Source organism: Leptonotus elevatus, chromosome 3 (assembly GCF_054856555.1).
Source record: "Leptonotus elevatus isolate MCC_2025b chromosome 3, RoL_Lele_1.0, whole genome shotgun sequence".
NCBI classification, from domain to species: Eukaryota; Metazoa; Chordata; class Actinopteri; order Syngnathiformes; family Syngnathidae; genus Leptonotus; species Leptonotus elevatus.
The window spans coordinates 26,298,357-26,316,289 of NC_141241.1; the positions used below are offsets into that span (position 1 = coordinate 26,298,357).

Genomic DNA, 17,933 nt, shown 5'->3' on the forward strand with positions numbered 1-17,933 from the left:
TTGCAAAATTAAAGAAAATTGCCATGTTTTCCACCCGGTCTCGAGCCGGGGACCTTTCGCGTGTGAGGCGAACATGATAACCACTACACTATGGAAACAGACTCTGAACTTCAACTTGTTAGCACTGCTGGAAATCAGCCTAGCTAGGTGGCTTTTCCAGTTTTCGAGGACAGGTTCCCCTTTAGACCCGACCAGGAGGGAGTTGTACAGCCCTTCTTTCTTCGTTAGTGTAGTTGATAGCATCTCCCCCTGTCACGGGGAAGACCGGGGTTCGATTCCATGATGCGGAGGTGTTCTTTGTGAAAACAATCTTTTGGATGCTCAGTTTTCATTGCAAAATTAAAGAAAATTCCCGTGTTTCCACCCGGTCTCGAGCCGGGGACCTTTCGCGTGTGAGGCGAACATGATAGCCACTACACTATGGAAACAGACTCTGAACTTCAACTTGTTAGCACTGCTGGAAATCAGCCTAGCTGGCTGGCTTTTCCAGTTTTCGAGGACAGGTTCCCCTTTACACCCGACCAGGATGGAGTTGTATAGCCCTTCTATCCTTGTTAGTGTAGAGGTAAGTATCTCCCCCTGTCACGGGAAACACCGGGGTTGGATTCCCCGACGGGGAGGTGGTGTTTGTGAAAACAATCTTTTGGATGCTTGGGGGCGATTCCCCGACGCGGAGGTGGTGTTTGTGAAAACAAATCTTTTGGATGCTCAGTTTTCATTGCAAAATTAAAAGAAAATTGCCATGTTTCCACCCGGTCTCGAGCCGGGGACCTTTCGCGTGTGAGGCGAACGTGATAACCACTACACTATGGAAACAGACTCTGAACTTCAACTTGTTAGCACTGCTGGAAATCAGCCTAGCTAGGTGGCTTTTCCAGTTTTCGAGGACAGGTTCCCCTTTAGACCCGACCAGGAGGGAGTTGTACAGCCCTTCTTTCCTCGTTAGTGTAGTTGATAGTATCTCCCACTGTCACGGGGAAGACCGGGGTTCGATTCCATGACGCGGAGGTGTTCTTTGTGAAAACAATCTTTTGGATGCTCAGTTTTGATTGCAAAATTAAAGAAAATTCCCGTGTTTCCACCCGGTCTCGAGCCGGGGACCTTTCGCGTGTGAGGCGAACGTGATAGCCACTACACTATGGAAACAGACTCTGAACTTCAACTTGTTAGCACTGCTGGAAATCAGCCTAGCTAAGTGGCTTTTCCAGTTTTCGAGGACAGGTTCCCCTTTAGACCCGACCAGGAGGGAGTTGTACGGCCCTTCTTTCCTCGTTAGTGTAGTTGATAGTATCTCCCCCTGTCACGGGGAAGACCGGGGTTCGATTCCCTGACGCGGAGGTGGTATTTGTGAAAACAATCTTTTGGATGCTCAGTTTTCATTGCAAAATTAAAGAAAATTCCCGTGTTTCCACCCGGTCTCGAGCCGGGGACCTTTCGCGTGTAAGGTGAACGTGATAACCACTACACTATGGAAACAGACGCTTAGCTTCAACTTGTTAACACTGCCGGAAATCAAACTAGCTGGCTGGCTTTTCCAGTTTTCGAGGACAGGTTACCCTCTACACCCGACCAGGAAGTAGGTGTATAGGCCTTCTGTCCTCGTTAGTGTAGTGGATAGTATCTCCCACTGTCACGGAAAAGACCGGGGTTTGATTCCCGGACGCGGAGGTGGTGTTTGTGAAAACAATCTTTTGGATGCTCAGTTTTCATTGCAAAATTAAAGAAAATTCCCGTGTTCCCACCCGGTCTCGAGCCGGGGACCTTTCGCGTGCAATGTGAACGTGATAACCACTACACTATGGAAACAGACGCTTAGCTTCAACTTGTTAACACTGCCGGAAATCAAACTAGCTGGCTGGCTTTTCCAGTTTTCGAGGACAGGTTCCCCTCTACACCCGACCAGGAAGTAGGTGTATAGGCCTTCTGTCCTCGTTAGTGTAGTGGATAGTATCTCCCACTGTCACGGAAAAGACCGGGGTTTGATTCCCCGACGCGGAGGTGGTGTTTGTGAAAACAATCTTTTGGATGCTCAGTTTTCATTGCAAAATTAAAGAAAATTGCCGTGTTTCCACCCGGTCTCGAGCCGGGGACCTTTCGCGTGTAAGGTGAACGTGATAACCACTACACTATGGAAACAAACGCTTAATTTCAACTTGTTAACACTGCCGGAAATCAAACTAGCTGGCTGGCTTTTCCAGTTTTCGAGGACAGGTTCCCTTCTACACCCGACCAGGAGGTAGGTGTATAGGCCTTCTGTCCTCGTTAGTGTAGTGGATAGTATCTCCCACTGTCACGGAAAAGACCGGGGTTTGATTCCCCGACGCTGCGGTGGTGTTTGTGAAAACAATCTTTTGGATGCTCAGTTTTCATTGCAAAATTAAAGAAAATTGCCGTGTTTCCACCCGGTCTCGAGCCAGGGACCTTTCGCGTGTAAAGCGAACGTGATAACCACTACACTATGGAAACAGACTCTGAACTTCAACTTGTTAGCACTGCTGGAAATCAGCCTAGCTGGCTGGCTTTTCCAGTTTTCGAGGACAGGTTCCCCTTTTGACCCAACCAGGAGGGAGTTGTACAGCCCTTCTTTCCTCGTTAGTGTAGTTGATAGTATCTCCCCCTGTCACGGTTAAGACCGGGGTTCGATTCCATGACGCGGAGGTGTTCTTTGTGAAAACAATCTTTTGGATGCTCAGTTTTCATTGCAAAATTAAAGAAAATTCCCGTGTCTCCACCCGGTCTCGAGCCGGGGACCTTTCGCGTGTGAGGCTAACGTGATAGCCACTACACTATGGAAACAGACTCTGAACTTCAACTTGTTAGCACTGCTGGAAATCAGCCTAGCTGGCTGGCTTTTCCAGTTTTCGAGGACAGGTTCCCCTTTACACCCGACCAGGATGGAATTGTATAGCCCTTCTAGCCATGTTAGTGTAGAGGTAAGTATCTCCCCCTGTCACGGGAAACACCGGGGTTGGATTCCCCGACGGGGAGGTGGTGTTTGTGAAAACAATCTTTTAGATGCTTGGGGGCGATTCCCCGACGCGGAGGTGGTGTTTGTGAAAACAAATCTTTTGGATGCTCAGTTTTCATTGCAAAATTAAAGAAAATTGCCATGTTTCCACCCGGTCTCGAGCCGGGGACCTTTCGCGTGTGAGGCGAATGTGATAACCACTACACTATGGAAACAGACTCTGAACTTCAACTTGTTAGCACAGCTGGAAATCAGCCTAGCTAGGTGGCTTTTCCAGTTTTCGAGGACAGGTTCCCCTTTAGACCCGACCAGGAGGGAGTTGTACAGCCCTTCTTTCCTCGTTAGTGTAGTTGATAGTATCTCCCCCTGTCACGGGGAAGACCGGGGTTCGATTCCATGACGCGGAGGTGTTCTTTGTGAAAACAATCTTTTGGATGCTCAGTTTTCATTGCAAAATTAAAGAAAATTCCATGTTTCCACCCGGTCTCGAGCCGGGGACCTTTCGCGTGTGAGGCGAACGTGATAGCCACTACACTATGGAAACAGACTCTGAACTTCAACTTGTTAGCACTGCTGGAAATCAGCCTAGCTAAGTGGCTTTTCCAGTTTTCGAGGACAGGTTCCCCTTTAGACCCGACCAGGAGGGAGTTGTACGGCCCTTCTTTCCTCGTTAGTGTAGTTGATAGTATCTCCCCCTGTCACGGGGAAGACCGGGGTTCGATTCCCTGACGTGGAGGTGGTATTTGTGAAAACAATCTTTTGGATGCTCAGTTTTCATTGCAAAATTAAAGAAAATTCCCGTGTTTCCACCCGGTCTCGAGCCGCGGACCTTTTGCGTGTAAGGTGAACGTAATAACCACTACACTATGGAAACAGACGCTTAGCTTCAACTTGTTAACACTGCCGGAAATCAAACTAGCTGGCTGGCTTTTCCAGTTTTCGAGGACAGCTTCCCCTCTACACCCGACCAGGAAGTAGGTGTATAGGCCTTCTGTCCTCGTTAGTGTAGTGGATAGTATCTCCCACTGTCACGGAAAAGACCGGGGTTTGATTCCCCGACGCGGAGGTGGTGTTTGTGAAAACAATCTTTTGGATGCTCAGTTTTCATTGCAAAATTAAAGAAAATTGCCGTGTTTCCACCCGGTCTCGAGCCAGGGACCTTTCGCGTGTAAAGCGAACGTGATAACCACTACACTATGGAAACAAACGCTTAATTTCAACTTGTTAACACTGCCGGAAATCAAACTAGCTGGCTGGCTTTTCCAGTTTTCGAGGACAGGTTCCCTTCTACACCCGACCAGGAAGTAGGTGTATAGGCCTTCTGTCCTCGTTAGTGTAGTGGATAGTATCTCCCACTGTCACGGAAAAGACCGGGGTTTGATTCCCCGACGCGGCGGTGGTGTTTGTGAAAACAATCTTTTGGATGCTCAGTTTTCATTGCAAAATTAAAGAAAATTGCCGTGTTTCCACCCGGTCTCGAGCCAGGGACCTTTCGCGTGTGAGGCAAACATGATAACCACTACACTATGGAAACAGACTCTGAACTTCAACTTGTTAGCACTGCTGAAAATCAAACTAGCTGGCTGGCTTTTCCAGTTTTCGAGGACAGGTTCCCCTCTACACCCGACCAGGAAGTAGGTGTATAGGCCTTCTGTCCTCGTTAGTGTAGTGGATAGTATCTCCCACTGTCACGGAAATGACCGGGGTTTGATTCCCGGACGCGGAGGTGGTGTTTGTGAAAACAATCTTTTGGATGCTCAGTTTTCATTGCAAAATTAAAGAAAATTGCCTTGTTTCCACCCGGTCTCGAGCCAGGGACCTTTCGCGTGTAAAGCGAACGTGATAACCACTACACTATGGAAACAGACTCTGAACTTCAACTTGTTAGCACTGCTGGAAATCAGCCTAGCTGGCTGGCTTTTCCAGTTTTCGAGGACAGGTTCCCCTTTACACCCGACCAGGATGGAGTTGTAGAGCCCTTCTATCCTTGTTAGTGTAGAGGTAAGTATCTCCGCCTGTCACGGGAAACACCGGGGTTGGATTCCCCGACGGGGAGGTGGTGTTTGTGAAAACAATCTTTTGGATGCTTGGGGGCGATTCCACGACGCGGAGGTGGTGTTTGTGAAAACAATCTTTTGGATGCTCAGTTTTCATTGCAAAATTAAAGATAATTGCCATGTTTCCACCCGGTCTCGAGCCGGGGACCTTTCGCGTGTGAGGCGAACGTGATAACTACTACACTATGGAAACAGACGCTTAACTACAACTTGTTAGCACTGCCGGAAATCAGCCTAGCTGGCTGGCTTTTCCAGTTTTCGAGGACAGGTTCCCCTTTACACCCGACCAGGATGGAGTTGTATAGCCCTTCTATCCTTGTTAGTGTAGAGGTAAGTATCTCCCCCTGTCACGGGAAACACCGGGGTTGGATTCCCCGACGGGGAGGTGGTGTTTGTGAAAACAATCTTTTGGATGCTTGGGGGCGATTCCCCGACGCGGAGGTGGTGTTTGTGAAAACAAATCTTTTGGATGCTCAGTTTTCATTGCAAAATTAAAGAACATTGCCATGTTTCAACCCGGTCTCGAGCAGGGGACCTTTCGCGTGTGAGGCAAACATGATAACCACTACACTATGGAAACAGACTCTGAACTTCAACTTGTTAGCACTGCTGGAAATCAGCCTAGCTAGGTGGCTTTTCCAGTTTTCGAGGACAGGTTCCCCTTTAGACCCGACCAGGAGGGAGTTGTACGGCCCTTCTTTCCTCGTTAGTGTAGTTGATAGTATCTCCCCCTGTCACGGGGAAGACCGGGGTTCGATTCCCTGACGCGGAGGTGGTATTTGTGAAAACAATCTTTTGGATGCTCAGTTTTCATTGCAAAATTAAAGAAAATTCCCGTGTTTCCACCCGGTCTCGAGCCGGGGACCTTTCGCGTGTAAGGTGAACGTGATAACCACTACACTATGGAAACAGACGCTTAGCTTCAATTTGTTAACACTGCCGGAAATCAAACTAGCTGGCTGGCTTTTCCAGTTTTCGAGGACAGGTTCCCCTCTACACCCGACCAGGAGGGAGTTGTACAGCCCTTCTTTCCTTGTTAGTGTAGTTGATAGTATCTCCCCCTGTCACGGGGAAGACCGGGGTTCGATTGCCTGACGGTGAGGTGTTGTTTGTGAAAACAATCTTTTGGATGCTCAGTTTTCATTGCAAAATTAAAGAAAATTGCGGAGTTTCCACGCAGTCTCGAGCCGGGGACCTTTCGCATGTGAGGCAAACGTGATAACCACTACACTACGGAAACAGACTCTGAACTTCAACTTGTTAGCACTGCTGGAAATCAGCCTAGCTAGGTGGCTTTTCCAGTTTTCGAGGACAGGTTCCCCTTTAGACCCGACCAGGAGGGAGTTGTACGGCCCTTCTTTCCTCGTTAGCATAGTTGATAGTATCTCCCCCTGTCACGGGGAAGACCGGGGTTCGATTCCCTGACGTGGAGGTGGTATTTGTGAAAACAATCTTTTGGATGCTCAGTTTTCATTGCAAAATTAAAGAAAATTCCCTTGTTTCCACCCGGTCTCGAGCCGGGGAACTTTTGCGTGTAAGGTGAACGTGATAACCACTACAATATGGAAACAGACGCTTAGCTTCAACTTGTTAACACTGCCGGAAATCAAACTAGCTGGCTGGCTTTTCCAGTTTTCGAGGACAGGTTCCCCTCTACACCCGACCAGGAAGTAGGTGTATAGGCCTTCTGTCCTCGTTAGTGTAGTAGATAGTATCTCCCACTGTCACAGAAAAGACCGGGGTTTGATTCCCCGACGCGGAGGTGGTGTTTGTGAAAACAAATCTTTTGGATGCTCAGTTTTCATTGCGAAATTAAAGAAAATTGCCATGTTTCCACCCGGTCTCGAGCCGGGGACCTTTCGCGCGTGAGGCGAACGTGATAACCACTACACTATGGAAACAGACGCTTAACTACAACTTGTTAGCACTGCCGGAAATCAGCCTAGCTGGCTGGCTTTTCCAGTTTTCGAGGACAGGTTCCCCTTTACACCCGACCAGGATGGAGTTGTATAGCCCTTCTATCCTTGTTAGTGTAGAGGTAAGTATCTCCCCCTGTCACGGGAAACACCGGGGTTGGATTCCCCGACGGGGAGGTGGTGTTTGTGAAAACAATCTTTTGGATGCTTGGGGGCGATTCCCCGACGCGGAGGTGGTGTTTGTGAAAACAAATCTTTTGGATGCTCAGTTTTCATTGCAAAATTAAAGAAAATTGCCATGTTTCCACCCGGTCTCGAGCCGGGGACCTTTCGCGTGTGAGGCAAACATGATAACCACTACACTATGGAAACAGACTCTGAACTTCAACTTGTTAGCACTGCTGGAAATCAGCCTAGCTAGGTGGCTTTTCCAGTTTTCGAGGACAGGTTCCCCTTTAGACCCGACCAGGAGGGAGTTGTACAGCCCTTCTTTCCTCGTTAGTGTAGTTGATAGTATCTCCCCCTGTCACGGGGAAGACCGGGGTTCGATCCCATGACGCGGAGGTGTTCTTTGTGAAAACAATCTTTTGGATGCTCAGTTTTCATTGCAAAATTAAAGAAAATTCCCGTGTTTCCACCCGGTCTCGAGCCGGGGACCTTTCGCGTGTGAGGCGAACGTGATAGCCACTACACTATGGAAACAGACTCTGAACTTCAACTTGTTAGCACTGCTGGAAATCAGCCTAGCTAAGTGGCTTTTCCAGTTTTCGAGGACAGGTTCCCCTTTAGACCCGACCAGGAGGGAGTTGTACGGCCCTTCTTTCCTCGTTAGTGTAGTTGATAGTATCTCCCCCTGTCACGGGGAAGACCGGGGTTCGATTCCCTGACGCGGAGGTGGTATTTGTGAAAACAATCTTTTGGATGCTCAGTTTTCATTGCAAAATTAAAGAAAATTCCCGTGTTTCCACCCGGTCTCGAGCCGGGGACCTTTCGCGTGTAAGGTGAACGTGATAACCACTACACTATGGAAACAGACGCTTAGCTTCAACTTGTTAACACTGCCGGAAATCAAACTAGCTGGCTGGCTTTTCCAGTTTTCGAGGACAGGTTCCCCTCTACACCCGACCAGGAAGTAGGTGTATAGGCCTTCTGTCCTCGTTAGTGTAGTGGATAGTATCTCCCACTGTCACGGAAAAGACCGGGGTTTGATTCCCGGACGCGGAGGTGGTGTTTGTGAAAACAATCTTTTGGATGCTCAGTTTTCATTGCAAAATTAAAGAAAATTCCCGTGTTCCCACCCGGTCTCGAGCCGGGGACCTTTCGCGTGCAATGTGAACGTGATAACCACTACACTATGGAAACAGACGCTTAGCTTCAACTTGTTAACACTGCCGGAAATCAAACTAGCTGGCTGGCTTTTCCAGTTTTCGAGGACAGGTTCCCCTCTACACCCGACCAGGAAGTAGGTGTATAGGCCTTCTGTCCTCGTTAGTGTAGTGGATAGTATCTCCCACTGTCACGGAAAAGACCGGGGTTTGATTCCCCGACGCGGAGGTGGTGTTTGTGAAAACAATCTTTTGGATGCTCAGTTTTCATTGCAAAATTAAAGAAAATTGCCGTGTTTCCACCCGGTCTCGAGCCGGGGACCTTTCGCGTGTAAGGTGAACGTGATAACCACTACACTATGGAAACAAACGCTTAATTTCAACTTGTTAACACTGCCGGAAATCAAACTAGCTGGCTGGCTTTTCCAGTTTTCGAGGACAGGTTCCCTTCTACACCCGACCAGGAGGTAGGTGTATAGGCCTTCTGTCCTCGTTAGTGTAGTGGATAGTATCTCCCACTGTCACGGAAAAGACCGGGGTTTGATTCCCCGACGCTGCAGTGGTGTTTGTGAAAACAATCTTTTGGATGCTCAGTTTTCATTGCAAAATTAAAGAAAATTGCCGTGTTTCCACCCGGTCTCGAGCCAGGGACCTTTCGCGTGTAAAGCGAACGTGATAACCACTACACTATGGAAACAGACTCTGAACTTCAACTTGTTAGCACTGCTGGAAATCAGCCTAGCTGGCTGGCTTTTCCAGTTTTCGAGGACAGGTTCCCCTTTTGACCCAACCAGGAGGGAGTTGTACAGCCCTTCTTTCCTCGTTAGTGTAGTTGATAGTATCTCCCCCTGTCACGGTTAAGACCGGGGTTCGATTCCATGACGCGGAGGTGTTCTTTGTGAAAACAATCTTTTGGATGCTCAGTTTTCATTGCAAAATTAAAGAAAATTCCCGTGTCTCCACCCGGTCTCGAGCCGGGGACCTTTCGCGTGTGAGGCTAACGTGATAGCCACTACACTATGGAAACAGACTCTGAACTTCAACTTGTTAGCACTGCTGGAAATCAGCCTAGCTGGCTGGCTTTTCCAGTTTTCGAGGAAAGGTTCCCCTTTACACCCGACCAGGATGGAATTGTATAGCCCTTCTAGCCATGTTAGTGTAGAGGTAAGTATCTCCCCCTGTCACGGGAAACACCGGGGTTGGATTCCCCGACGGGGAGGTGGTGTTTGTGAAAACAATCTTTTAGATGCTTGGGGGCGATTCCCCGACGCGGAGGTGGTGTTTGTGAAAACAAATCTTTTGGATGCTCAGTTTTCATTGCAAAATTAAAGAAAATTGCCATGTTTCCACCCGGTCTCGAGCCGGGGACCTTTCGCGTGTGAGGCAAATGTGATAACCACTACACTATGGAAACAGACTCTGAACTTCAACTTGTTAGCACAGCTGGAAATCAGCCTAGCTAGGTGGCTTTTCCAGTTTTCGAGGACAGGTTCCCCTTTAGACCCGACCAGGAGGGAGTTGTACAGCCCTTCTTTCCTCGTTAGTGTAGTTGATAGTATCTCCCCCTGTCACGGGGAAGACCGGGGTTCGATTCCATGACGCGGAGGTGTTCTTTGTGAAAACAATCTTTTGGATGCTCAGTTTTCATTGCAAAATTAAAGAAAATTCCATGTTTCCACCCGGTCTCGAGCCGGGGACCTTTCGCGTGTGAGGCGAACGTGATAGCCACTACACTATGGAAACAGACTCTGAACTTCAACTTGTTAGCACTGCTGGAAATCAGCCTAGCTAAGTGGCTTTTCCAGTTTTCGAGGACAGGTTCCCCTTTAGACCCGACCAGGAGGGAGTTGTACGGCCCTTCTTTCCTCGTTAGTGTAGTTGATAGTATCTCCCCCTGTCACGGGGAAGACCGGGGTTCGATTCCCTGACGTGGAGGTGGTATTTGTGAAAACAATCTTTTGGATGCTCAGTTTTCATTGCAAAATTAAAGAAAATTCCCGTGTTTCCACCCGGTCTCGAGCCACGGACCTTTTGCGTGTAAGGTGAACGTAATAACCACTACACTATGGAAACAGACGCTTAGCTTCAACTTGTTAACACTGCCGGAAATCAAACTAGCTGGCTGGCTTTTCCAGTATTCGAGGACAGCTTCCCCTCTACACCCGACCAGGAAGTAGGTGTATAGGCCTTCTGTCCTCGTTAGTGTAGTGGATAGTATCTCCCACTGTCACGGAAAAGACCGGGGTTTGATTCCCCGACGCGGAGGTGGTGTTTGTGAAAACAATCTTTTGGATGCTCAGTTTTCATTGCAAAATTAAAGAAAATTGCCGTGTTTCCACCCGGTCTCGAGCCAGGGACCTTTCGCGTGTAAAGCGAACGTGATAACCACTACACTATGGAAACAAACGCTTAATTTCAACTTGTTAACACTGCCGGAAATCAAACTAGCTGGCTGGCTTTTCCAGTTTTCGAGGACAGGTTCCCTTCTACACCCGACCAGGAAGTAGGTGTATAGGCCTTCTGTCCTCGTTAGTGTAGTGGATAGTATCTCCCACTGTCACGGAAAAGACCGGGGTTTGATTCCCCGACGCGGCGGTGGTGTTTGTGAAAACAATCTTTTGGATGCTCAGTTTTCATTGCAAAATTAAAGAAAATTGCCTTGTTTCCACCCGGTCTCGAGCCAGGGACCTTTCGCGTGTAAAGCGAACGTGATAACCACTACACTATGGAAACAGACTCTGAACTTCAACTTGTTAGCACTGCTGGAAATCAGCCTAGCTGGCTGGCTTTTCCAGTTTTCGAGGACAGGTTCCCCTTTACACCCGACCAGGATGGAGTTGTAGAGCCCTTCTATCCTTGTTAGTGTAGAGGTAAGTATCTCCGCCTGTCACGGGAAACACCGGGGTTGGATTCCCCGACGGGGAGGTGGTGTTTGTGAAAACAATCTTTTGGATGCTTGGGGGCGATTCCACGACGCGGAGGTGGTGTTTGTGAAAACAATCTTTTGGATGCTCAGTTTTCATTGCAAAATTAAAGATAATTGCCATGTTTCCACCCGGTCTCGAGCCGGGGACCTTTCGCGTGTGAGGCGAACGTGATAACTACTACACTATGGAAACAGACGCTTAACTACAACTTGTTAGCACTGCCGGAAATCAGCCTAGCTGGCTGGCTTTTCCAGTTTTCGAGGACAGGTTCCCCTTTACACCCGACCAGGATGGAGTTGTATAGCCCTTCTATCCTTGTTAGTGTAGAGGTAAGTATCTCCCCCTGTCACGGGAAACACCGGGGTTGGATTCCCCGACGGGGAGGTGGTGTTTGTGAAAACAATCTTTTGGATGCTTGGGGGCGATTCCCCGACGCGGAGGTGGTGTTTGTGAAAACAAATCTTTTGGATGCTCAGTTTTCATTGCAAAATTAAAGAACATTGCCATGTTTCCACCCGGTCTCGAGCCGGGGACCTTTCGCGTGTGAGGCGAACATGATAACCACTACACTATGGAAACAGACTCTGAACTTCAACTTGTTAGCACTGCTGGAAATCAGCCTAGCTAGGTGGCTTTTCCAGTTTTCGAGGACAGGTTCCCCTTTAGACCCGACCAGGAGGGAGTTGTACGGCCCTTCTTTCCTCGTTAGTGTAGTTGATAGTATCTCCCCCTGTCACGGGGAAGACCGGGGTTCGATTCCCTGACGCGGAGGTGGTATTTGTGAAAACAATCTTTTGGATGCTCAGTTTTCATTGCAAAATTAAAGAAAATTCCCGTGTTTCCACCCGGTCTCGAGCCGGGGACCTTTCGCGTGTAAGGTGAACGTGATAACCACTACACTATGGAAACAGACGCTTAGCTTCAATTTGTTAACACTGCCGGAAATCAAACTAGCTGGCTGGCTTTTCCAGTTTTCGAGGACAGGTTCCCCTCTACACCCGACCAGGAGGGAGTTGTACAGCCCTTCTTTCCTTGTTAGTGTAGTTGATAGTATCTCCCCCTGTCACGGGGAAGACCGGGGTTCGATTGCCTGACGGTGAGGTGTTGTTTGTGAAAACAATCTTTTGGATGCTCAGTTTTCATTGCAAAATTAAAGAAAATTGCGGAGTTTCCACGCAGTCTCGAGCCGGGGACCTTTTGCATGTGAGGCAAACGTGATAACCACTACACTACGGAAACAGACTCTGAACTTCAACTTGTTAGCACTGCTGGAAATCAGCCTAGCTAGGTGGCTTTTCCAGTTTTCGAGGACAGGTTCCCCTTTAGACCCGACCAGGAGGGAGTTGTACGGCCCTTCTTTCCTCGTTAGCATAGTTGATAGTATCTCCCCCTGTCACGGGGAAGACCGGGGTTCGATTCCCTGACGTGGAGGTGGTATTTGTGAAAACAATCTTTTGGATGCTCAGTTTTCATTGCAAAATTAAAGAAAATTCCCTTGTTTCCACCCGGTCTCGAGCCGGGGAACTTTTGCGTGTAAGGTGAACGTGATAACCACTACAATATGGAAACAGACGCTTAGCTTCAACTTGTTAACACTGCCGGAAATCAAACTAGCTGGCTGGCTTTTCCAGTTTTCGAGGACAGGTTCCCCTCTACACCCGACCAGGAAGTAGGTGTATAGGCCTTCTGTCCTCGTTAGTGTAGTAGATAGTATCTCCCACTGTCACAGAAAAGACCGGGGTTTGATTCCCCGACGCGGAGGTGGTGTTTGTGAAAACAAATCTTTTGGATGCTCAGTTTTCATTGCAAAATTAAAGAAAATTGCCATGTTTCCACCCGGTCTCGAGCCGGGGACCTTTCGCGCGTGAGGCGAACGTGATAACCACTACACTATGGAAACAGACGCTTAACTACAACTTGTTAGCACTGCCGGAAATCAGCCTAGCTGGCTGGCTTTTCCAGTTTTCGAGGACAGGTTCCCCTTTACACCCGACCAGGATGGAGTTGTATAGCCCTTCTATCCTTGTTAGTGTAGAGGTAAGTATCTCCCCCTGTCACGGGAAACACCGGGGTTGGATTCCCCGACGGGGAGGTGGTGTTTGTGAAAACAATCTTTTGGATGCTTGGGGGCGATTCCCCGACGCGGAGGTGGTGTTTGTGAAAACAAATCTTTTGGATGCTCAGTTTTCATTGCAAAATTAAAGAAAATTGCCATGTTTCCACCCGGTCTCGAGCCGGGGACCTTTCGCGTGTGAGGCAAACATGATAACCACTACACTATGGAAACAGACTCTGAACTTCAACTTGTTAGCACTGCTGGAAATCAGCCTAGCTAGGTGGCTTTTCCAGTTTTCGAGGACAGGTTCCCCTTTAGACCCGACCAGGAGGGAGTTGTACAGCCCTTCTTTCCTCGTTAGTGTAGTTGATAGTATCTCCCCCTGTCACGGGGAAGACCGGGGTTCGATTCCATGACGCGGAGGTGTTCTTTGTGAAAACAATCTTTTGGATGCTCAGTTTTCATTGCAAAATTAAAGAAAATTCCCGTGTTTCCACCCGGTCTCGAGCCGGGGACCTTTCGCGTGTGAGGCGAACGTGATAGCCACTACACTATGGAAACAGACTCTGAACTTCAACTTGTTAGCACTGCTGGAAATCAGCCTAGCTAAGTGGCTTTTCCAGTTTTCGAGGACAGGTTCCCCTTTAGACCCGACCAGGAGGGAGTTGTACGGCCCTTCTTTCCTCGTTAGTGTAGTTGATAGTATCTCCCCCTGTCACGGGGAAGACCGGGGTTCGATTCCCTGACGCGGAGGTGGTATTTGTGAAAACAATCTTTTGGATGCTCAGTTTTCATTAAAAAATTAAAGAAAATTCCCGTGTTTCTACCCGGTCTCGAGCCGGGGACCTTTTGCGTGTAAGGTGAACGTGATAACCACTACACTATGGACTTGTTAGCACTGCTGGAAATCAGCCTAGCTAGGTGGCTTTTCCAGTTTTCGAGGACAGGTTCCCCTTTAGACCCGACCAGGAGGGAGTTGTACAGCCCCTTCTTTCCTTGTTAGTGGAGTTGATAGTATCTCCGCCTGTCACGGGGAAGACCGGGGTTCGATTGCCTGACGGTGAGGTGTTGTTTGTGAAAACAATCTTTTGGATGCTCAGTTTTCATTGCAAAATTAAAGAAAATTGCCGAGTTTCCACGCAGTCTCGAGCTGGGGACCTTTCGCATGTGAGGCAAACGTGATAACCACTACACTATGGAAACAGACTCTGAACTTCAACTTGTTAGCACTGCTAGAAATCAGCCTAGCTAAGTGGCTTTTCCAGTTTTCGAGGACAGGTTCCCCTTTAGACCCGACCAGGAGGGAGTTGTACGGCCCTTCTTTCCTCGTTAGTGTAGTTGATAGTATCTCCCCCTGTCACGGGGAAGACCGGGGTTCGATTCCCTGACGCGGAGGTGGTATTTGTGAAAACAATCTTTTGGATGCTCAGTGTTCATTGCAAAATTAAAGAAAATTCCCGTGTTTCCACCCGGTCTCGAGCCGGGGACCTTTCGCGTGTAAGGTGAACGTGATAACCACTACACTATGAAAACAGACGCTTAGCTTCAACTTGTTAACACTGCCGGAAATCAAACTAGCTGGCTGGCTTTTCCAGTTTTCGAGGACAGGTTCCCCTCTACACCCGACCAGGAAGTAGGTGTATAGGCCTTCTGTCCTCGTTAGTGTAGTGGATAGTATCTCCCACTGTCACGGAAAAGACCGGGGTTTGATTCCCCGACGCGGAGGTGGTGTTTGTGAAAACAATCTTTTGGATGCTCAGTTTTCATTGCAAAATTAAAGAAAATTGCCGTGTTTCCACCCGGTCTCGAGCCAGGGACCTTTCGCGTGTGAGACAAACATGATAACCACTACACTATGGAAACAGACTCTGAACTTTAACTTGTTAGCACTGCTGGAAATCAGCCTAGCTAGGTGGCTTTTCCAGTTTTCGAGGACAGGTTCCCCTTTAGACCCGACCAGGAGGGAGTTGTACGGCCCTTCTTTCATCGTTAGTGTAGTTGATAGTATCTCCCCCTGTCACGGGGAAGACCGGGGTTCGATTCCCTGACGCGGAGGTGGTATTTGTGAAAACAATCTTTTGGATGCTCAGTTTTCATTGCAAAATTAAAGAAAATTCCCGTGTTTCCACCCGGTCTCGAGCCGGGGACCTTTCGCGTGTAAGGTGAACGTGATAACCACTACACTATGGAAACAGACGCTTAGCTTCAACTTGTTAACACTGCCGGAAATCAAACTAGCTGGCTGGCTTTTCCAGTTTTCGAGGACAGGTTCCCATCTACACCCGACCAGGAAGTAGGTGTATAGGCCTTCTGTCCTCGTTAGTGTAGTGGATAGTATCTCCCACTGTCACGGAAAAGACCGGGGTTTGATTCCCCGACGCGGAGGTGGTGTTTGTGAAAACAAATCTTTTGGATGCTCAGTTTTCATTGCAAAATTAAAGAAAATTGCCATGTTTCCACCCGGTCTCGAGCCGGGGACCTTTCGCGTGTGAGGCAAAAGTGATAACCACTACACTATGGAAACAGACGCTTAACTACAACTTGTTAGCACTGCCGGAAATCAGCCTAGCTGGCTGGCTTTTCCAGTTTTCGAGGACAGGTTCCCCTTTACACCCGACCAGGATGGAGTTGTATAGCCCTTCTATCCTTGTTAGTGTAGAGGTAAGTATCTCCCCCTGTCACGGGAAACACCGGGGTTGGATTCCCCGACGGGGAGGTGGTGTTTGTGAAAACAATCTTTTGGATGCTTGGGGGCGATTCCCCGACGCGGAGGTGGTGTTTGTGAAAACAAATCTTTTGGATGCTCAGTTTTCATTGCAAAATTAAAGAAAATTGCCATGTTTTCCACCCGGTCTCGAGCCGGGGACCTTACGCGTGTGAGGCAAACGTGATAACCACTACACTATGGAAACAGACTCTGAACTTCAACTTGTTAGCACTGCTGGAAATCAGCCTAGCTAGGTGGCTTTTCCAGTTTTCGAGGACAGGTTCCCCTTTAGACCCGACCAGGAGGGAGTTGTACAGCCCTTCTTTCCTCGTTAGTGTAGTTGATAGCATCTCCCCCTGTCACGGGGAAGACCGGGGTTCGATTCCATGATGCGGAGGTGTTCTTTGTGAAAACAATCTTTTGGATGCTCAGTTTTCATTGCAAAATTAAAGAAAATTCCCGTGTTTCCACCCGGTCTCGAGCCGGGGACCTTTAGCGTGTGAGGCGAACGTGATAGCCACTACACTATGGAAACAGACTCTGAACTTCAACTTGTTAGCACTGCTGGAAATCAGCCTAGCTGGCTGGCTTTTCCAGTTTTCGAGGACAGGTTCCCCTTTACACCCGACCAGGATGGAGTTGTATAGCCCTTCTATCCTTGTTAGTGTAGAGGTAAGTATCTCCCCCTGTCACGGGAAACACCGGGGTTGGATTCCCCGACGGGGAGGTGGTGTTTGTGAAAACAATCTTTTGGATGCTTGGGGGCGATTCCCCGACGCGGAGGTGGTGTTTGTGAAAACAAATCTTTTGGATGCTCAGTTTTCATTGCAAAATTAAAAGAAAATTGCCATGTTTCCACCCGGTCTCGAGCCGGGGACCTTTCGCGTGTGAGGCGAACGTGATAACCACTACACTATGGAAACAGACTCTGAACTTCAACTTGTTAGCACTGCTGGAAATCAGCCTAGCTAGGTGGCTTTTCCAGTTTTCGAGGACAGGTTCCCCTTTAGACCCGACCAGGAGGGAGTTGTACAGCCCTTCTTTCCTCGTTAGTGTAGTTGATAGCATCTCCCCCTGTCACGGGGAAGACCGGGGTTCGATTCCATGACGCGGAGGTGTTCTTTGTGAAAACAATCTTTTGGATGCTCAGTTTTCATTGCAAAATTAAAGAAAATTCCCGTGTTTCCACCCGGTCTCGAGCCGGGGACCTTTCGCGTGTGAGGCGAACGTGATAGCCACTACACTATGGAAACAGACTCTGAACTTCAACTTGTTAGCACTGCTGGAAATCAGCCTAGCTAAGTGGCTTTTCCAGTTTTCGAGGACAGGTTCCCCTTTAGACCCGACCAGGAGGGAGTTGTACGGCCCTTCTTTCCTCGTTAGTGTAGTTGATAGTATCTCCCCCTGTCACGGGGAAGACCGGGGTTCGATTCCCTGATGCGGAGGTGGTATTTGTGAAAACAATCTTTTGGATGCTCAGTTTTCATTGCAAAATTAAAGAAAATTCCCGTATTTCCACCCGGTCTCGAGCCGGGGACCTTTCGCGTGTAAGGTGAACGTGATAACCACTACACTATGGAAACAGACGCTTAGCTTCAACTTGTTAACACTGCCGGAAATCAAACTAGCTGGCTGGCTTTTCCAGTTTTCGAGGACAGGTTCCCCTCTACACCCGACCAGGAAGTAGGTGTATAGGCCTTCTGTCCTCGTTAGTGTAGTGGATAGTATCTCCCACTGTCACGGAAAAGACCGGGGTTTGATTCCCCGACGCGGAGGTGGTGTTTGTGAAAACAATCTTTTGGATGCTCAGTTTTCATTGCAAAATTAAAGAAAATTGCCGTGTTTCCACCCGGTCTCGAGCCGGGGACCTTTCGCGTGTAAGGTGAACGTGATAACCACTACACTATGGAAACAAACGCTTAATTTCAACTTGTTAACACTGCCGGAAATCAAACTAGCTGGCTGGCTTTTCCAGTT

The 17,933-nt window shown here is 48.6% G+C and overlaps 31 non-coding genes across 31 annotated transcripts; all 31 read right to left on the bottom strand.

The window, feature by feature from the left end:
- Positions 1 to 355: 355 nt before the first annotated feature.
- Positions 356 to 428, bottom strand: trnav-cac (transfer RNA valine (anticodon CAC)). Its single transcript has one exon. It is a non-coding gene; the product is annotated as a tRNA-Val (tRNA).
- A 315-nt stretch (positions 429 to 743) lies between these two features.
- trnav-cac (transfer RNA valine (anticodon CAC)) lies at positions 744 to 816 on the bottom strand. The gene has a single exon. It is a non-coding gene; the product is annotated as a tRNA-Val (tRNA).
- A 257-nt stretch (positions 817 to 1,073) lies between these two features.
- trnav-cac (transfer RNA valine (anticodon CAC)) lies at positions 1,074 to 1,146 on the bottom strand. Its single transcript has one exon. It is a non-coding gene; the product is annotated as a tRNA-Val (tRNA).
- Positions 1,147 to 1,403: 257 nt separating this feature from the next.
- trnav-uac (transfer RNA valine (anticodon UAC)) lies at positions 1,404 to 1,476 on the bottom strand. Its single transcript has one exon. It is a non-coding gene; the product is annotated as a tRNA-Val (tRNA).
- A 587-nt stretch (positions 1,477 to 2,063) lies between these two features.
- Positions 2,064 to 2,136, bottom strand: trnav-uac (transfer RNA valine (anticodon UAC)). Its single transcript has one exon. It is a non-coding gene; the product is annotated as a tRNA-Val (tRNA).
- Positions 2,137 to 2,393: 257 nt separating this feature from the next.
- Positions 2,394 to 2,466, bottom strand: trnav-uac (transfer RNA valine (anticodon UAC)). The gene has a single exon. It is a non-coding gene; the product is annotated as a tRNA-Val (tRNA).
- Positions 2,467 to 3,110: 644 nt separating this feature from the next.
- On the bottom strand, positions 3,111 to 3,183 carry trnav-cac (transfer RNA valine (anticodon CAC)). The gene has a single exon. It is a non-coding gene; the product is annotated as a tRNA-Val (tRNA).
- A 256-nt stretch (positions 3,184 to 3,439) lies between these two features.
- trnav-cac (transfer RNA valine (anticodon CAC)) lies at positions 3,440 to 3,512 on the bottom strand. The gene has a single exon. It is a non-coding gene; the product is annotated as a tRNA-Val (tRNA).
- Positions 3,513 to 4,099: 587 nt separating this feature from the next.
- On the bottom strand, positions 4,100 to 4,172 carry trnav-uac (transfer RNA valine (anticodon UAC)). Its single transcript has one exon. It is a non-coding gene; the product is annotated as a tRNA-Val (tRNA).
- A 587-nt stretch (positions 4,173 to 4,759) lies between these two features.
- On the bottom strand, positions 4,760 to 4,832 carry trnav-uac (transfer RNA valine (anticodon UAC)). Its single transcript has one exon. It is a non-coding gene; the product is annotated as a tRNA-Val (tRNA).
- A 1,030-nt stretch (positions 4,833 to 5,862) lies between these two features.
- Positions 5,863 to 5,935, bottom strand: trnav-uac (transfer RNA valine (anticodon UAC)). Its single transcript has one exon. It is a non-coding gene; the product is annotated as a tRNA-Val (tRNA).
- Positions 5,936 to 6,853: 918 nt separating this feature from the next.
- Positions 6,854 to 6,926, bottom strand: trnav-cac (transfer RNA valine (anticodon CAC)). The gene has a single exon. It is a non-coding gene; the product is annotated as a tRNA-Val (tRNA).
- Positions 6,927 to 7,570: 644 nt separating this feature from the next.
- Positions 7,571 to 7,643, bottom strand: trnav-cac (transfer RNA valine (anticodon CAC)). The gene has a single exon. It is a non-coding gene; the product is annotated as a tRNA-Val (tRNA).
- A 257-nt stretch (positions 7,644 to 7,900) lies between these two features.
- trnav-uac (transfer RNA valine (anticodon UAC)) lies at positions 7,901 to 7,973 on the bottom strand. Its single transcript has one exon. It is a non-coding gene; the product is annotated as a tRNA-Val (tRNA).
- A 587-nt stretch (positions 7,974 to 8,560) lies between these two features.
- On the bottom strand, positions 8,561 to 8,633 carry trnav-uac (transfer RNA valine (anticodon UAC)). The gene has a single exon. It is a non-coding gene; the product is annotated as a tRNA-Val (tRNA).
- A 257-nt stretch (positions 8,634 to 8,890) lies between these two features.
- Positions 8,891 to 8,963, bottom strand: trnav-uac (transfer RNA valine (anticodon UAC)). The gene has a single exon. It is a non-coding gene; the product is annotated as a tRNA-Val (tRNA).
- A 644-nt stretch (positions 8,964 to 9,607) lies between these two features.
- Positions 9,608 to 9,680, bottom strand: trnav-cac (transfer RNA valine (anticodon CAC)). Its single transcript has one exon. It is a non-coding gene; the product is annotated as a tRNA-Val (tRNA).
- A 256-nt stretch (positions 9,681 to 9,936) lies between these two features.
- On the bottom strand, positions 9,937 to 10,009 carry trnav-cac (transfer RNA valine (anticodon CAC)). Its single transcript has one exon. It is a non-coding gene; the product is annotated as a tRNA-Val (tRNA).
- A 587-nt stretch (positions 10,010 to 10,596) lies between these two features.
- trnav-uac (transfer RNA valine (anticodon UAC)) lies at positions 10,597 to 10,669 on the bottom strand. Its single transcript has one exon. It is a non-coding gene; the product is annotated as a tRNA-Val (tRNA).
- A 257-nt stretch (positions 10,670 to 10,926) lies between these two features.
- trnav-uac (transfer RNA valine (anticodon UAC)) lies at positions 10,927 to 10,999 on the bottom strand. The gene has a single exon. It is a non-coding gene; the product is annotated as a tRNA-Val (tRNA).
- Positions 11,000 to 11,699: 700 nt separating this feature from the next.
- trnav-cac (transfer RNA valine (anticodon CAC)) lies at positions 11,700 to 11,772 on the bottom strand. The gene has a single exon. It is a non-coding gene; the product is annotated as a tRNA-Val (tRNA).
- A 257-nt stretch (positions 11,773 to 12,029) lies between these two features.
- trnav-uac (transfer RNA valine (anticodon UAC)) lies at positions 12,030 to 12,102 on the bottom strand. Its single transcript has one exon. It is a non-coding gene; the product is annotated as a tRNA-Val (tRNA).
- Positions 12,103 to 13,020: 918 nt separating this feature from the next.
- trnav-cac (transfer RNA valine (anticodon CAC)) lies at positions 13,021 to 13,093 on the bottom strand. The gene has a single exon. It is a non-coding gene; the product is annotated as a tRNA-Val (tRNA).
- Positions 13,094 to 13,737: 644 nt separating this feature from the next.
- Positions 13,738 to 13,810, bottom strand: trnav-cac (transfer RNA valine (anticodon CAC)). The gene has a single exon. It is a non-coding gene; the product is annotated as a tRNA-Val (tRNA).
- Positions 13,811 to 14,709: 899 nt separating this feature from the next.
- On the bottom strand, positions 14,710 to 14,782 carry trnav-uac (transfer RNA valine (anticodon UAC)). Its single transcript has one exon. It is a non-coding gene; the product is annotated as a tRNA-Val (tRNA).
- A 587-nt stretch (positions 14,783 to 15,369) lies between these two features.
- trnav-uac (transfer RNA valine (anticodon UAC)) lies at positions 15,370 to 15,442 on the bottom strand. The gene has a single exon. It is a non-coding gene; the product is annotated as a tRNA-Val (tRNA).
- A 258-nt stretch (positions 15,443 to 15,700) lies between these two features.
- trnav-cac (transfer RNA valine (anticodon CAC)) lies at positions 15,701 to 15,773 on the bottom strand. The gene has a single exon. It is a non-coding gene; the product is annotated as a tRNA-Val (tRNA).
- Positions 15,774 to 16,806: 1,033 nt separating this feature from the next.
- Positions 16,807 to 16,879, bottom strand: trnav-cac (transfer RNA valine (anticodon CAC)). Its single transcript has one exon. It is a non-coding gene; the product is annotated as a tRNA-Val (tRNA).
- A 257-nt stretch (positions 16,880 to 17,136) lies between these two features.
- Positions 17,137 to 17,209, bottom strand: trnav-cac (transfer RNA valine (anticodon CAC)). Its single transcript has one exon. It is a non-coding gene; the product is annotated as a tRNA-Val (tRNA).
- Positions 17,210 to 17,466: 257 nt separating this feature from the next.
- trnav-uac (transfer RNA valine (anticodon UAC)) lies at positions 17,467 to 17,539 on the bottom strand. The gene has a single exon. It is a non-coding gene; the product is annotated as a tRNA-Val (tRNA).
- Positions 17,540 to 17,796: 257 nt separating this feature from the next.
- trnav-uac (transfer RNA valine (anticodon UAC)) lies at positions 17,797 to 17,869 on the bottom strand. The gene has a single exon. It is a non-coding gene; the product is annotated as a tRNA-Val (tRNA).
- Positions 17,870 to 17,933: the final 64 nt, after the last annotated feature.